The sequence below is a fragment of the Apodemus sylvaticus genome, chromosome X (assembly GCF_947179515.1).
Source record: "Apodemus sylvaticus chromosome X, mApoSyl1.1, whole genome shotgun sequence".
Lineage (NCBI taxonomy): Eukaryota > Metazoa > Chordata > Mammalia > Rodentia > Muridae > Apodemus > Apodemus sylvaticus.
The window spans coordinates 28,493,556-28,510,019 of NC_067495.1; the positions used below are offsets into that span (position 1 = coordinate 28,493,556).

Consider the following 16,464-nt stretch of genomic DNA (forward strand, 5'->3'; position numbering starts at 1 on the left):
CCTCACTATTCTGACAGCCCATTAATGCAGGGAGATCAACACAGCAGTCGAGAGCAGAAATACATCCTTGCTCCCTGCTTCATGATCTGCAACCTTTCTCTACTTTTATGCAGTTCAGGGGCGAGCCCATGAAAAAATACTGCCATTTAGGGTGGGCCTTGCCCTGTCAATTAACAATCAAGACAATTCCACAGAAATACTGACAGGCCACCCTGAATCTAGGTAATTTCCCAACAACACTGTCATCCCAAGTGATACAGGCTGTATCAAATTGACATTTAAAAGTGATTGACACAGGGCCACACTGTGATCCTGTAAGCAGGAAAGCTCGTGGTTTCCAGCTCTTTCCCTCCCTTCCTGCCTCAACGGAGAGTTAGGAAATGTCCTTAGCATCAGTTTATAGCACCCAAAAGAGAATTCTGAGAAGTGGGGTTAACACACTGAGGGTTTTAAAAATGGATTTGGGCATTGTATGAAAGATGGTTAGCACTCCCCTTCACAGAAACAGAAGAGGTCCTCAGGCCTAACAGTACACAAAGAGTTAAAGCATCCCTACCCACTTGGTACCATCTTATCAACATGTTTCAACTGGCTTCTGTGTCTCTCACTCAAGGCTCTCTTTCAGGCTCCTCCTATCTTCTGGTTCCCTGTTCTTATACCTTCAAGACCCTCTCCCAGATCCTAATTTATTCTGATAATCCTGGTGCACCACATTGTGCTCCAAGCAACATAACTCTTGAGAAAGCTAAACCAATTTCAGACCAGGCAATATTCCCCTTCTTTTTTTTTTTTCCAAATCTTTTTTTTCTTTTTTAATATTTTTATTTTCTATATTCTTTGTTTACATTCCAAATGATTTCCCCTTTCCCGGATCCCCCCTCCCCATATGTCCCATAAACCTTCTTCTCTCCATCCCTTCTCCAATCACCTCCCTCCTTTTTCTCTGTCCTTATATTCCCTTCCAATGCTAGATCTATCCTTTCCAGGATCAGGACCCTCTCCATACTTCTTCATGGGAGTCATTTGTTATGCAATTTGTGCCTTAGGTATTCAGGGCTTCTGGGCTAATTAGTGCACCTCAAACCAATGACATGTCGTGGAGGCTAGAGAAACGCCACTCCAGTTCTCATGATCATCCTGGGCCAGTTCCCTTGTTTTTGTCACTCAGCTCCCAGAAAAGATGGCTCACCCACCTAGCCTCTGCTATGTCTACACTTTATAGAGAAACAGATAGGTTAAACAAGACCCAATGCCATTTCTTGGTTCAAGTGTCTACAACATCCTGGAGTCAGGGGCCATCTAGGCTTTCAACAGTCATCCAGTGCCCCTTACCTTATTGGACCATTTGCATACCAGGCTCCCTTCCCAGAGGCCCAGTGGTACTGTTATACTGGAGAAGTGGCCATATAACTTCTATACACCCATTCCATGCTGAGAAATCCAAGGGCAGGCCCTGACAACATGAAGGTCAATGCAGTTAGCTCCAGAACAGAGTTTGGACCCCTCCCCAGACCAGACAGACCTGCACATTTTATGACTTTATTACGTAGGCCAGGCTTGCCTACAATCCTCCTGCCTCCACCTCTAAAGTACTGGAATTACAGATATACAATGGCATAATCAACTTGCTCATAACTGTATAAACCAAAATATCCCATTGCCCTCCAGAGACCTCCATTCTCCTGAAGTAGACATGGTAATAATAATATAATTTAGGGGGAATCAAGTAGCAGAATACATGAAAGCAGAAGAAAGAATCATCTGGGAGAAGGAAGGAAATCACCCAAAGGGACATGTATTATGTATGAAAAGGCCACAATGGAACCCATTACTTTGTGTGTTACTTTAAATTATTAATTAAAAAGTAAAATTAAGTTATATGATTTTAAAGTTGATTGAGGCCATTGCATTTGAAATTGAATATCGTTCATTGGTAGGGCTGGAGATATAATTCAGTTGGTAAATTGCTTGTCATGCAAGCATGACAGCTTGAATTTAATCTTTAGAACCTTTAGAATCTTTACAATCTTTTTTTTAGTTAAAAAAATCTAAGTACGGTAGAATGTGCTTATTATCCCAGCATTGAGGAGGTAAAGACAGGAGAATCTCTGTGGCTCGTTGGCCAGTCAACCTGGCTAAAATACAGTGAGTTGTAAGCTAAGGGAGAGACCTTAACTCAAAAAGACAAAGTAGAAAGCTCCTGCAGAAGCTGGCCTCTAGTCATAAACACATGGACCCACATAAACATGTCCTTGTATGTACACACACACACACACATACACACACAAAACTTACCCAAGTACTAGATTATAATAACAACAAATAGAGAACAAGAATAGAAAATACCCACTACCTGCCTGGGTTATGAATTGCCTAGGTTTGAGTCCTTTCTCCAATCAAATGGTTATTTTGAAGTTCAGAAAGACTTCCTTAAAATGGTTTCAATCTCTTGTCCTTTAGTTCTTTTATGTGGTAGGCTATATTTATTGATTTACAAGCATTGAACCATCCCTGCATCTCTAGGATGCAGCTGACTTGATCATAGTGGGTGATCTTATGATGGAGTACATAAGATCAAGTGGTTTTTTTTATTTTTATTTTCTAGATTCTTTGTTTACATTCCAAATGATTCCAAATGATTTCCCCTTTCCTGGTTCACCCCTCCCCATAAGTCCAATAAGCCCTCTTCTCTCCACCCATTCCCCAATCACCTCCTCCCACTTCTCTGTCCTGGTAATCCCCTACATTGCTGCATCAAGCCTTTCCAGGACTAGGACCCTCTCCTTCCTTCTTCTTGGGAATGATTTGATATGTGAATTGTGTCTTGGGTATTCAGAGCTTCTGGGCTAATATCCACTTATCACTGATTGCATTCCATGTGTGTTCTTTTGTCAATGGGTTACCTCACTTAGTATGATGTTCTCCAGTTCCATCCATTTGTCTAAGAATTTCATGAATTCATAGTTTCTAATGGCTGAATAGTACTCCATTATGTATATATACCACATTTTCTGTATCCATTCCTCCACTGAGGGACATCTGGGTTCTTTTCAGCTTCTGGTTATTATAAATAGGGCTGCACAAAGAACCAAAATAAAATAAAATAATATAAAATAAAATAAAATAAAACCATAAGCATCAAGAAAACAACCCGATTTTAAAACCAAGTCATAAAACCAGAGTTCACAAAAGATGAAATACAAATGTTTGAGAAATATTTTTAAAGTGTGTTAACACCCTTAGCTGTCAGAGAAATGCAAATTAAAACTACTTTGAGATGTCATTTTATTTCAGTCAGAAAGCTAATATAAAAATACAAACAATGGCATAGATGTAGAGAAAGAGGAACATTTATTCACTGCTTTTAGGAATGTAAACTAGTTCAGCCACTATGGAAATCAGTGTTTAAGTTCCTCAAAAGGTCTATCCCTAGTTATATTCCCATGGAACTCTATATTATACCACAAAGACACTTGTTCATCCATGTTCATGGATGTTTCCAAGAAATTGAAATAGCCTAGATGCCCACCAAGTAATAAGTGAATAATGAAAATGCAATCCAAATACATAACATTATTATTCAGTTGTAAAAAAAATGAAAGTATAAACTTCAAAGGTAGCTAGATAGACTGTAAATAATCATTCTGAGTGAGATAATCCAGACACAAAAAAGACAAATGCTGCAATGTCGTCTTTTATATATGCGTGCGTGTGTGTGTGTGTGTGTGTGTGTGTGTGTGTATGATGGTGCTGAATCTTTAGATAAGTGTGTTTAAATTGGAGACCCCATTGAAGGCTTAAAACTATTAAGTAGTCATGGAGAAATTTCAATGGGAGCAAATGAGAACACAAGTGGTATGAAGGTAGGGATAGAATAATGGATCTGAAAGGGTCAAAGAGGGTAAGAAATGGGAGGGCTGAGTAGAGGAGGGGGAAGGTAAGAAGTGATAATAAACACTGAAGAACTTTGGGAAAGCCATACAAAATCCTACTACTGTAGAAGCTTCCTAAAATATACACATACATGCATACACACACACACACACACACACACACACACACACACACACGTACGCACACACACACACACACACACACACACACACACACACACGCACATGTATATACACATAGAGTTTAAAAGGACTTACCCTGTGATGTGGGCACAACTCCTCATCCAGACACCATAGGCTATCAGATAAGAAGCTAGTGCCATGTAAGAATTTTTTAAGTTGCCAGTCAGTGGGGGTCCCATAGACCCTACCTCAAGCATTACCATGCTCTTAATAACACCCCAGAACTCAATGGTAGGCTCTATTGCTGAAGATACCACTTACTTGAGTCAGAACATGAGAAAATTGAACTTGGAAGCTTCACCTTTACTGGATAACTTTTATAAGGCTGAAAGATTCTATGCATGCTCCCAGGAAATAAAAAGTAAACAAGAGCCTTACCCAGCTGTGAACACTGTGAGCCTCGATAATAACCGGCTTGGCAAACATATGTCCACTAGCACAATAGTGGTAAAAATGGGATGGGAGTAATTAGCCACTTTCTGATTAGATTTAAAGCCTGCTGCACAAGACAGAACTCAGGCCTGTTATTGTTAACAGGGCCAACATGCCTGGCTAGGTCACAGGCTCTGGAAGAGAACTCAATACTATTATTCTGCCAAATGGACATAGTAAAACTGGCCCCTAAAATTTTATCTTATCCATGTAGAATACTGCATCTCTCAATCCTCAACAGAAAAGCTTAATTTCACCATAGACAGTGATTAATATAGTGCCTTAATTAGGGTTTCTATTGTTTCAATGAAACATCGTGACCAAAGTAACTTGAGGAAGTAAGAGTTATTTGGTTTACACCTCTGTCCATCATTAAAGGAAGTCAGGACAAAAACTCAAACAGGGCAGAAACCTGAAGGCAAAAGCTGATACAACGGCCACAGAAGGGTGTTGCTTACTGACTTGCTTATCATGGCTTACTCAATCTACTTTCATGCAGGATCCAGGGCTACCAGTCCAGGGATGGCGCTACCAGATAGGTTGGACCTTCCCACATCAATCACTAATTAAGTGATTGATTAAGAAGATGCTCCATAGGCCTGCTTTATAGCCCAATCTTACGGAAACCTTTTCTCAATTGGGATTTCCTCTTCTCAGATGACTCTAGCCTGTGTCATTGATATGAAACTAGATAGCATGCATAGAGACCCACAACTGATCAACATGCAGAAAATAAGAGACCGTGGAACATTTCCTGAAATAGGCCATCTATATCATACTGTCTTCCAACAAGGTTCAGCTATTATAGCAGAAAGAGTGAAAAATGGAAAGAGTTAAAGGCAGTGAACATCTGCAGCAAAACAGTATTCTCTGGACATAGCAGACGTAGTGCACTTGTGAACTCTCAGCAGCTGTGTCTTCATACAGAAGACCCGCATAGGACCAAGCCAGCAGAATTACAGCAAGGGGAAGTCCCACACTTAGCCGAGGAGCTACTGGGAATTGGTGGCTGCTAGTATGGGTAGAAGACAGTCCACTTTGTTCAGGGATGTGGACCCTGAGAAATTACCCATGCTCCAGTAGTTATTCTTGGCTTGCTCACACGTTCTTGTGAAGTACACAGTGCAGTAACCTATGTTAAATGCTGAAATTTTCAGGTGCAGCTATTATCTCTCTGATAAAAGCTCTGAGTGACCATTTAAAAAAATTTCAAAAGAGCATAGAACTTTAAAATGAGACAGAGGGCCCCTTTGACATCAAGTTCATTTCTTGCAACTACCTACTCTTAATAATTTGAACATACTTTTCAGACTTTTTAGTTCAAATTCGTTTTTATGAATGTAAGATAAACTAAGATAATACAGATTTTTGAAAGCTACATTATATTAAATATAAAAATAAATTAGTTGTTCATGTCTTTCTCATTCCCATTCTTCGTCATTTGTCTCCTAAAAGGTAAACAGTTTAAAATCTTTAGAAAACATTTATTAAATTTTATTTATGTGTGTGCATGTATGTGGGGTTTTGTGTGCTCCTTTACCCACTGAGCCATCTTAGCAGCCCCGCTTGAGGCCATTTCAGTGACTTCTTTGAGTACTCATATGTAATTGTGCTTTTCTAAATAGTACATATATGACCTTGTGCTACATCAGTTGTAGACATTATCTTCTTGCTACAATGGTAGGTCATTATGGACTTCTTTAACATATTCGTTCCCTCTGCCTCTTCACTCTCATCTCCAAGTAGTTTTAGCCTGTAGTTTTTGGTTAAATCAATATATGCGTTTCTATTGCTTTGGCTAAGAAAATTGAACTTGAGAACTGAAGTTGATAACTACAGCATAAAAATATAAATCCTTCCCAACTTTTGTTTTACCTAAAGGTAATAATTGTCTTTGTCTGAATTAATTTGCTTGAATTTCTCTCTATATATATTACTCACTGCAAATATTATTCTCTGTAGGTTATATTACTGGATTTTTCCCCTTAAATACTTTCCCAGAATGGTTTTGGGATACTCTTTTAGACTCCATTTTTTCTTCAATATATCTTTCCTGGAGCCCTTCAATCACATCCTGTGTGAACTAGTCATTTTCCTGGAACTTTTTTCCTTCTCATTCTAAGAATTCATATTCCTTCCTCCAGAGTTGAGATGTGCATTAACAGAATTCATCCCTGCCTCGTTCTTGGCTTTCTTATATGTTCTTGTGAAGTACATGCTGCAGTAACTAACATATGTTAAATGCTAAGATTTTCAGATGCAACATTAATTTTTTTTCAATAGAAACAGAAAGAACTAGAGATCCATCCAAAATATTGATTAACCCAGCTTTTCAGTTTACAAGTCCTCCCTCTCCAGGATATCACTGAAGCTGTTCTCATGTGCTCACCATTGACATCTTTGTTGCTTATTCCAGTGAACAAGTGTATGTGTGTGTGTGTGTGTGTGTGTGTGTGTGTGTGTGTGTGTGTGTGTGTTTTATTCTGTTCTATTTCTATTACATGGCAGGTGCTGGGCCAGTGAGTTACACCTATCCTAGGACAGAACTCAGCAATAAGTCACAGACACACAATCTCCATGGAGTTTATAGGTAATATATTTTCAATGAGTTCCCTGGCCATGGAAAAATACAGCTGGTCCCAACCTGATGACCTGCTGCGGCTCCTTTTGCACACCACTATACTGCCCATCTTTTCTAAAAATTTGATCTGCTATGCACCATTTCTTAAGCATGTCTTCCATTACAGGCTTCAGAAATGGTTCAGTTTGTTCCTTCACCAGAAATTCCCTGAGCCCACCCACGTATCAAGAACCTCCTCATTCTTCAGCATTCACTTCCTCCATAAGGTCTTTTATGGTTTCTGTATGTGCCATCATCAGCAAAAAAATTAATCTCACCTCTTCCCACTTCATACTTCAAAGTACTCTCTGCATTTTGAATTTTTTTGTTTTTGGTGTTTTCTTGTTTTTAAATTGGATTTTTCTTTATTTACATTTCAAATGTTATCCCCTTTCCTGGTTTTCCCCCCTCCTAGAAACTCTCTATCCCATCTCCTCCCTTCCCCTGCTTCTATGAGGGTGTTCCTCTACCCACCCCACTCCTACCTCCCCGCCCTCAGTTACCCTACACTGGGGCATCTATCAGCCTTCATAGGACCAAGGACCTCTCCTCACATTGATGCCTGACAGGGCAATCCTCTGCTACATATGCAGCTGGAGCCATGTGTACTCCATGGTACACATGGCTTAGTCCCTGGGAGCTCTGGGGAGTCTGGTTGGTTGATATTGTTATTTTTTCCAATGCAGTTGCAAACCCCTTCAACTCCTTCAGTCCTTTCTCTAACTCCTCCTCCATTGGGGACCCCACGCTCAGTCCAATGGTTGGCTGCTAGCATCCACCTCTGTATTTGCAAAGGCTCTAGCTGGGCCTCTCAGGAAACAGCTATATCAGGTTCCTGTCAACAAGCCTTTCTTAGCATCCAAAATAGTGTCAAAGATCATAGCTACTTCCACATAACATACTGGGGTTTGCATTTTAATTTTCATGATCATTTTTGGCAACAATGAGATTTCACCACCCAGTAAGTCAGTCAATACTTACATATAACTAAGGTCTCCATCAGTGTTCAAGCTAAGCCTATTTGATAAAATTTTATCATATTACATTGCTTAGGGTCAAGGTAAGGAAGCATAGATCATACCAGTTGTTTTAGCAGATATTGTGTTCTGTTGGGGACTCAGTATTGAGTGTGGTAAGAATCAATAGCAAAATAGTATAGATTGCTTATACTTTGTTCACAAGATTTCATCTGTGATCCTCCTGTTCTCCTTAGGACTCTCATAAATAACTAAAACAAACATTATGCCTTGTTTTTAAAAAGGGACACATTAATGGTAGTATTTCTATGTTTCTCAGTTATTATAGTCTCTGAAAACATTGATAGTGAACATGAGTTCTTTTCTGAGTAGGAGACTAGTTTTAAGTAAATCGATTATAATAAATTCAAGTGCAGGTAATATGTTTTGTCTCCCATCAACATCAATGAAGACCAATTGTTTAATTGTCTGTGTTTCTCCTAATGATAGTTATTTGATCCGTTGAAAAACTAAATAATTTTGCCCTTTGTTTAAAGATTTGGCTATGCTAAAGTATGTAATTATTTCTATATCTATATCCATATCCATATACATATCTATATCCATATCTATATCTATATACACACACATATATATAAAATACATATATTCTGCTAGCTGGAGCCAGATTTCTCGTGTGATACACAAACAAATGCACATTAAAATATCAAGCAGGTTTTCAGTCTTTGAGGAGGAAAAGTCTTGTGGACAGAGGCTGGAGAGTTGGTGTAACAGTTAAGAAACACTTGCATGAATACTACAGAGCAATAGTGTTAAAAACTGCATGGTATTGGTACAGTGACAGGCAGGAGGATCAATGGAACAGGATTGAAGATCCAGAAATGAACCCACACACCTATGGCCACTTGATCCTCGACAAAGAGGCTGAAAACATCCAATGGAAAAAAGATAGCCTTTTCAACAAATGGTGCTGGTTCAACTGGAGGTCAGCATGCAGAAGAATGCGAATTGATCCATCCTTGTCTCCTTGTACTAAGCTCAAATCCAAATGGATCAAGGACCTCCACATAAAGCCAGACACTCTGAAGCTAATAGAAAAGAAACTGGGGAAGACCCTTGAGGACATCGGTACAGGGAGAAAGTTTCTGAACAGAACACCAATAGCGTATGCTCTAAGAGCAAGAATTGACAAATGGGACCTCATAAAATTACAAAGTTTCTGTAAGGCAAAGGACACCATCAAGAGGACAAATCGGCAACTAACGCATTTTGCCTGAGTGTATTTATAGCGGTTTTATCTGGAAGAGCTGAGACACCTGAGATGCCTTGGGGAAAGGATGGAGATAAGTGTGTGGCAAATGAATATTCATGTGGGATATTCTGGACTAATGAATGGGCAGAGCTAATTGTAGGTAATGAATATGAGTGAGAAGATGCTCAGGGCTGCCAAATCTTTCATTAAAATATAAGACCTAAGTAAAAGTAGATATCCATGACAAAAAACCTTTCCACACACCAAAAAATCCTTCATAACAGTAAAAATTTTAAAAAGTTAAAAGGAATCAATAGAAGAAAACATGGGTGATGTCTTTTATAAGATTTGAGAAATGAATGCCTTTCTAAGTACTCCAAATCTAGAAGCCACTTAAAGAGATTAGATTACATATTAATATTAGATTGCACAATAGACAATATCATAAATTTCCAAATGTTCTTTGCTATTGCTCTTTTAAAATTTTTTTATATTTGTAATTAGTGAATGCATGTGTGTGCCTGCTTTTTTGTATATGGACCATGTGCACATAAGTGCCTACAGAGGCCAGAGGACAGCAATCAAAGTCTATTGCTGGTACTCGTGATCTGCTTAGTGTGGTGTTGGGAACTGAACATATTTCCTCTGCAAGAGCAGTAAGTACTCTTTTCTTCTTTAAAAATATTTATTTATTGTATTTATATGAGTACATTGTATTGTCTTCAGACACACCAGAAGAGTGCATCAGATCCCATTACAGATGGTTGTGAGGCACTGTGGTTGCTGGGAATTGAACTCAGAACCTTTGTAAGAGCAGTCAGTGCTCTTAACTGCTGAGCCATCTCTCCAGCCCTCAGCAAGTACTCTTAATGGCTGAGCCATCTCTCTAATCTCATCTCATCTCTCTCTCTCTCTCTCTCTCTCTCTCTCTCTCTCTCTCTCTCTCTCTCTCTCCTTTCTTTATGACAGGGTCTTGCTTTGTAGCTTAGGCTGGCTTTGAGCACAGTATGTAACTGAGACTTGGCTTGAACTCACGGCAATTCTCCTGCTTCTGATTCCCAAGTGAGGAGAATTATAGATATCACCATGCCCTACCTTCCCAAACTTTGTATGGCTTATATATGTTGTACAGAGTCAAAAACTAAGATTCAGTTGGAATGCTGGCAGATATCTAACTTGAATATTCTTTAAGTACATCTTGTAGGAGTTTCATAACTTCCAGTGAAATCACAGACACATTCACTCTTGAATTCCTAGAAATTCCTCTTCTAGATATCTATGGAAAAGATACTTCTACATAGTCATGAAGAATAGAGGGACAAGATTATTGGTGGTAGTGAGGCTTAAATAGAAAAAGATTGAGACTGCTAAAAATACATATAATGCAGAGATCAGTTAAAATAACCTGTAGCCTGTTTATATTGTGGCATTAAACGTGCATTATTATGTGCGTAGGGGGAGGATATGTGTTTGGCACTGTGTGCATAGGGATGTCAGAAGACAGCTTCATGGAATGTATTCTCTTACTCTACCTTTATGTGGCTCCCAGGGATAAAATTTAGGTTTTCAGTCTTGAAACCTCACCCACTGAGCCATCTCATTGGCCTGTATATAATGGAGTTTTATGTGTAATGAAAATTGGTTGAGAAAAATACCAATTTAGAGTGGACTCAGGCTGTTTGTTGTCATAAGACACAAGATGCAGTACTGATATCTTGTGCAGAAAAAGAGTAAGACATGAGGATATGTGTAAACATTGGGCTTCTATTTGCAGAAAGACATGCTGGAAAACTAATTTTAAAAATTTATTAAAATGCTTGCCTCTCAGGAATGTGAAGTTGAAGGGAAGAGAATGGAAAGAAGATATGAGACTTTTCTGAGACGTCTTTTCAATAGCTTATATATATTGTAATGTAGAGAGAAACTAGGATTCAATTGGAATGTTGGCAGATATCTAACTTGAGAACAAAGGGCAATGGATGTTCAATATATATCCAATTGTAAGCATAGTCATAGATAGTAAACGTATATTTCAAGAATTGAACATAAACTTTATTTCTTTCTTTTTAAAATTTTATTATTTAATCTGTTTTTACAGTCCAAAGTTTATCCCCCTCCTGGTCAACATTCTTTTTTTTTGTTTTTGTTTTTGTTTTTGATTTTGTTTTCTTTTCCTGGTCTACTTTCTGACTGTTCCACATCCAACACCTCCTCCCCTCAACCCATCTCCAAGAGGATGTCCCCACCCCCACCCCACCGGGCCTCCCCACTTCCTGGGGCCTCAAGTCTCTTGAGGGTTAGGTGTATCTTCTCTGAATTAACACAGACCCGGAAGTCCTCTGCTGTATATGTGTAGGAGGGGCTCATATTAGCTGTTGTATGCTGCCTAGTTGGTGGCACAGTGTCTGAGAGATCTTGGGAGTCCAGGTTAGTTGAGACTGCTGATCCTCTTACAGGGTTGCTCCCCCCCTTAACTTCTACCAGCTTTTTCCTAATTCAACCTCAGGGGTCCCTGGCTTCTGTCCATTGGTTGGGTGTAAATATCTGCATCTGACTCTTTCAGCTGCTTGTTGGACCTCTCAGAAGGCATCCATGATAGGCCCCTGTTTGTAACTACACCATAGCATCAGTAATAGTATCAGATCTTGGGGTCTCCCCTTGAGCTGGGTCCCAATTTGGACCTGTAACTGTACCTCCTTTTCCTCAAGTTCTTTCCCATTTTTGTCCCTGCATTTCTTTCAGATAGGAACGATTCTGGATCAGAGTTTTTGACTGTGGGAAGGCAACTGCTTCTTTGCAGTTAAGGACTGTTCCTGGAAGGAAGCAAACTGTTCCTTGGTGATTGCAGTGAAGGAAGATGGAGACTGCTAACATTTGTAGGGACTGAAGCACAAGTCCAACAATGCCTACATGCCATGTATCTAAATATTTAAAAATGCAACTAGTGTTTTCAGACTAACAAACTAGTGAAGAAAACAGGTCCTCTCTCCCTACTTTAACGGAAACATCTTTGTCATGATTTTGAAAGCTGGTCTGTTCCTTAGATTCTTTGTGTTCTCCATCTTGGACTCTAAGCAACAGAGAGGCAACAAAACTAACCTGTCCCTTAACCACATACACTTCATGCTAGACTGTGTTATGGGCCAATGGTCTGAGTCTGTAGCCCCAGTTGACTCACTGGAACACTAACTCCAAGTCTGGCTATACCAGGAATAAGGGAGCTGTAGGCATACATTTTTCTCAATTTACTTTAATTAGGGATCAACCTCACCTCTAGCCCAGCACCCACTAGAGGTAGTAGAAAAGAAAGTTTATTAGGACACAACGGGTAGTGGACCTGTTTAGAAATAGTTGTTTGAGGTGATTCTAATCTTCATTGTTCTCAATTCAATCTACTAGCAAACACCAAACATGAATCAGCAGCTGCAGTCCAGTCCACTTGGCAGACAACACACATGAATCAGCAAGGATAGCCAACCTGCCAGAGTTGGAGTAAGTGGCAAGAAGCTGCAGGAATCTCATGAGAAGTTCTTTGGTGAGTCTCTCTCTATGAAGTCACCACAAGCAAAGCTCAACAATGCAATGTAAGGGGAACCAACACATATATGTCTCAGTGAAGACTAGTGAGGTGGAGCAAGGCAAATGAATGCTTGAGGTCCCACTATCTGTGGGGTCACATTTATATTCCTTCTAGATATCATGTCTCCTTTCACATGTTGGCTATAGCAAAACATTCTTTCACTTGTGTCTGCTTCAGAAAAATATTCTTTCACAAGTCTGCTTTAGCAAAACACTTGCACTGCCTCTGCTTCAGACATTCTTTTTTTAATTTTTTATTTTCTATATTCTTTGTTTACATTCCAAATGATTTCCCTTTCCCAGTTCCCCCCTCCCCAAAAGTCCCATAAGCCCTCTTCCCTCTGCCCACTCTCTGATCAACCCCCTCCTACTTTTCTGTCCTGGTACTCCCCTACAATGCTGGATCAAGCATTTGCAGGACCAGGGACCTCTCATTCCTTCTTCTTGGGAGTCATTTGATATGGGAATTGTGTCTTGGGTACTCAGAGCTTCTGAGCTAATATCCACTTAACAGTGACTGAATTCCATGTGTGTCCTTTTGGGATTGTGTGGTTACCTCACTTAGGATGATATTTTCCAGATCCAACCATTTGCCTAACAATTTCAAGAATTCATTGTTTTTAATAGCTGAGTAGTATTCCATTGTGTAAATATGTGTATACATTTTCTGTATACATTCCTCCATTGATGGACATCTGGGTTCTTTCCAGCTTCTGGATATTATACATAGGGCTGCTATGAACATAGTGGAGCATGTGTTCTTATTGCATGCCAGGGAACCCTCTAGGTATATGCCCAGGAGTGGTATTGCAGGGTCCTCCGGAAGTGTCATGCTTAGTTTTCTGAGGAATGATCTGAGGAACCACCAGACTGATTTCCAGAATGGTTGTACCAACTTGCATTCCCACCAGCAGTGAAAGAGTGTTCCTCTTTCTCCACATCCTCACCAATACCTGCTGTCTCCTGAATTTTTAATCTTAGCCATTCTGACTGGTGTGAGGTGAAATCTCAGGGTTGTTTTGATTTGCATTCACATAATGACTAGTGATGCTGAACATTTTTAAAGGTGCTTCTCAGCCATCCGAAGTTCTTCAGGTAAAAATTCTTTGTTTAGCTCTATACCCCATTTTTAATAGGGTTATTAGGCTCTCAAGTTCTTTGTATATATTAGATATTAGCCCTCTGTCAGACGTAGAGTTGGTGAAGATCCTTTCCCAATTTGTTGGTTGCCATTTTGTCTGCTTGGCAGTATCCTTTGCCTTACAGGAACTTTGTAATTTTATGAGGTCCCATTTGTCAATTCTTGATCTTATAGCATAAGCTATTGGTATTCTCCTCAGGAACTTTTCCCCTGTGCCCATGTCCTCAAGGGTTTTCCCCAGTTTCTTTTCTATTCGTTTTAGTGTGTCTGGTTTTATGTGGAGTTCCTTGATCTACTTGGAGTTGAGCTTAGTACAAGGAGATAAGAATGGATCAATTCACATTCTTCTGCATGCTGACCTCCAGTTGAACCAGCACCATTTGTTGAAAAGGCTATCTTTTTTCCACTGAATGGTTTCAGCACTTTGTCAAAGATCAAGTGACCATAGGTATGTGGATTCATTTCTGGGTCTTCAATCCTATTCGATTGATCTACCTGCCTATCACGGTACCAATACCATGCAGTTTTTAAGACTATTGCTCTGTGGTACTGCTTGAGGTCCTGGATACTGATTCCCCCAGAGGTTCTTTTACCATTGAGGATAGTTTTAGCTATCCTGGGTTTTTTGTTATTCCAGATGAATTTGAGAATTGCTTTTTCTAACTCTATGAAGAACTGAGTTGGGATTATGATGGGGATTGCATTGAATCTTTAGATTGCTTTTGGAAAGATGGCCATTTTTACTATATTAATCCTGCCAACTCACGAGCATGGAAGATTTTTCCATTTTCTGAGGTCTTCTTTGATTTCCTTCTTCAAAGACCTGAAGTTCTTGTCATATAGATCTTTCACATGTTTGGTAAGAGTCACCCCAAGATACTTTATACTGTTTGTGGCTATTGTGAAGGGGGTCAATTCCCTAATTTCTTTCTCAGCCTGCTTATCCTTTGAGTATAGGAAGGCAACTGATTTTCTTGAGTTGATTTTATAACCAGCCACTTTGCTAAAGTTGCTCATCAGCTATAGGAGTTCTCTGGTGGAGTTTTTTGGGTCACTTAAGTATACTATCATATCATCTGCAAATAGTGATAGTTTGACTTCTTTCTTTCCAATTTGTATCCCTTTGACCTCCTTATGTTGTCTAATTGCTCTAGTTAGAACTTCAAGTACTATATTGAAAAGATACGGAGAGAGGAGGCAGCCTTGTCTAGTCCCTGATTTTAGTGGGATTGCTTCAATTTTCTCTCCATTTAGTTTGATGCTGGCTACTGATTTGCTGTATATTGCTTTTACTATGTTTAGGTATGGGCCTTGATTTCCTGTTCTTTCCAAGACTTTTTGCATGAAAGCATGCTGAATTTTGTCAAAAGCTTTTTCAGCATCTAATGAAATGACCATGTGATTTTTTTTCTTTGAGTTTGTTTATGTAGTAGATTACATTTATGGATTTCCGTATATTGAACCATCCCTGCATCCCTGGGATGAAGCCTACTTGATCATGGTGAATGATCGTTTTGATGTGTTCTTGGATTTGATTGGCAAGAATTTTATTTAGTATTTTTCGTTGATATTCATAAGGGATATTGGCATGTAGTTCTCCTTCTTTGTTGGATCTTTGTTTTTGGTATCTGCATAATTGTAGCTTCGTAGAATGAGTTGGGTAGTGTTCCTTCTGTTTCTATTTTGTGGAATTATTGAAAGAGTATTGGTGTTAGGTCTTCTTTGAAGGTCTGATAGAATTCTGCACTAAAATGATCTGGTCCTGTGCTTTTTTTGGTTGGAAGACTTTCTATAACCCCTTCTATTTCTTTAGGGGTAATGCAACTGTTTAGATGATCTATTTGATCCTGATTTAATTTTGGTATTTGGTATCAGATTAGGAAATTGTCCATTTCCTCCAGATTTTCCAGTTGTGTTGCATATAGACTTTTAGTAGGATCTGATGGTTTTTTTTTTAATTTCCTCTCTTTCTGTTGTTATATCTCCCTTTTCATTTCTAATTTTGTTAATTTGGATACTGTCTCTGTGCCCTTTGGTTAGTCTGGCGAAGGGTTTATCAATCTTTTTTATTTTCTCAAAGAACCAGCTCCTGGTTTTGTTGATTCTTTGTATGGTTCTCTTTGTTTCCACTTGATTGATTTCAACTCCAAGTTTGATGATTTCCTGCCTTCTACTCCTCATGGGTAAATTAGCTTCTTTTTGTTCCAGGGCTTTCAGGTGTGCCATTATGCTCTCCAGTTTCTTTTTGGAGGCACTCAGGGCTATGAGTTTTCCTCTTACCACTGCTTTCATTGTGTCCCATAAATTTGGGTATGTTGTGCCTTCATTTTCATTAAATTCTAAAAAGTCTTTATTTCTTTCTTTATTTCTTCTTTGGCCAAGGTATC

The 16,464-nt window shown here is 39.2% G+C and overlaps 1 non-coding gene across 1 annotated transcript; it reads left to right on the forward strand.

The window, feature by feature from the left end:
• The first annotated feature begins 465 nt into the window (after positions 1–465).
• Positions 466–587, forward strand: LOC127675966 (U6atac minor spliceosomal RNA). Its single transcript, XR_007975627.1, has one exon. It is a non-coding gene; the product is annotated as a U6atac minor spliceosomal RNA (small nuclear RNA).
• Positions 588–16,464: the final 15,877 nt, after the last annotated feature.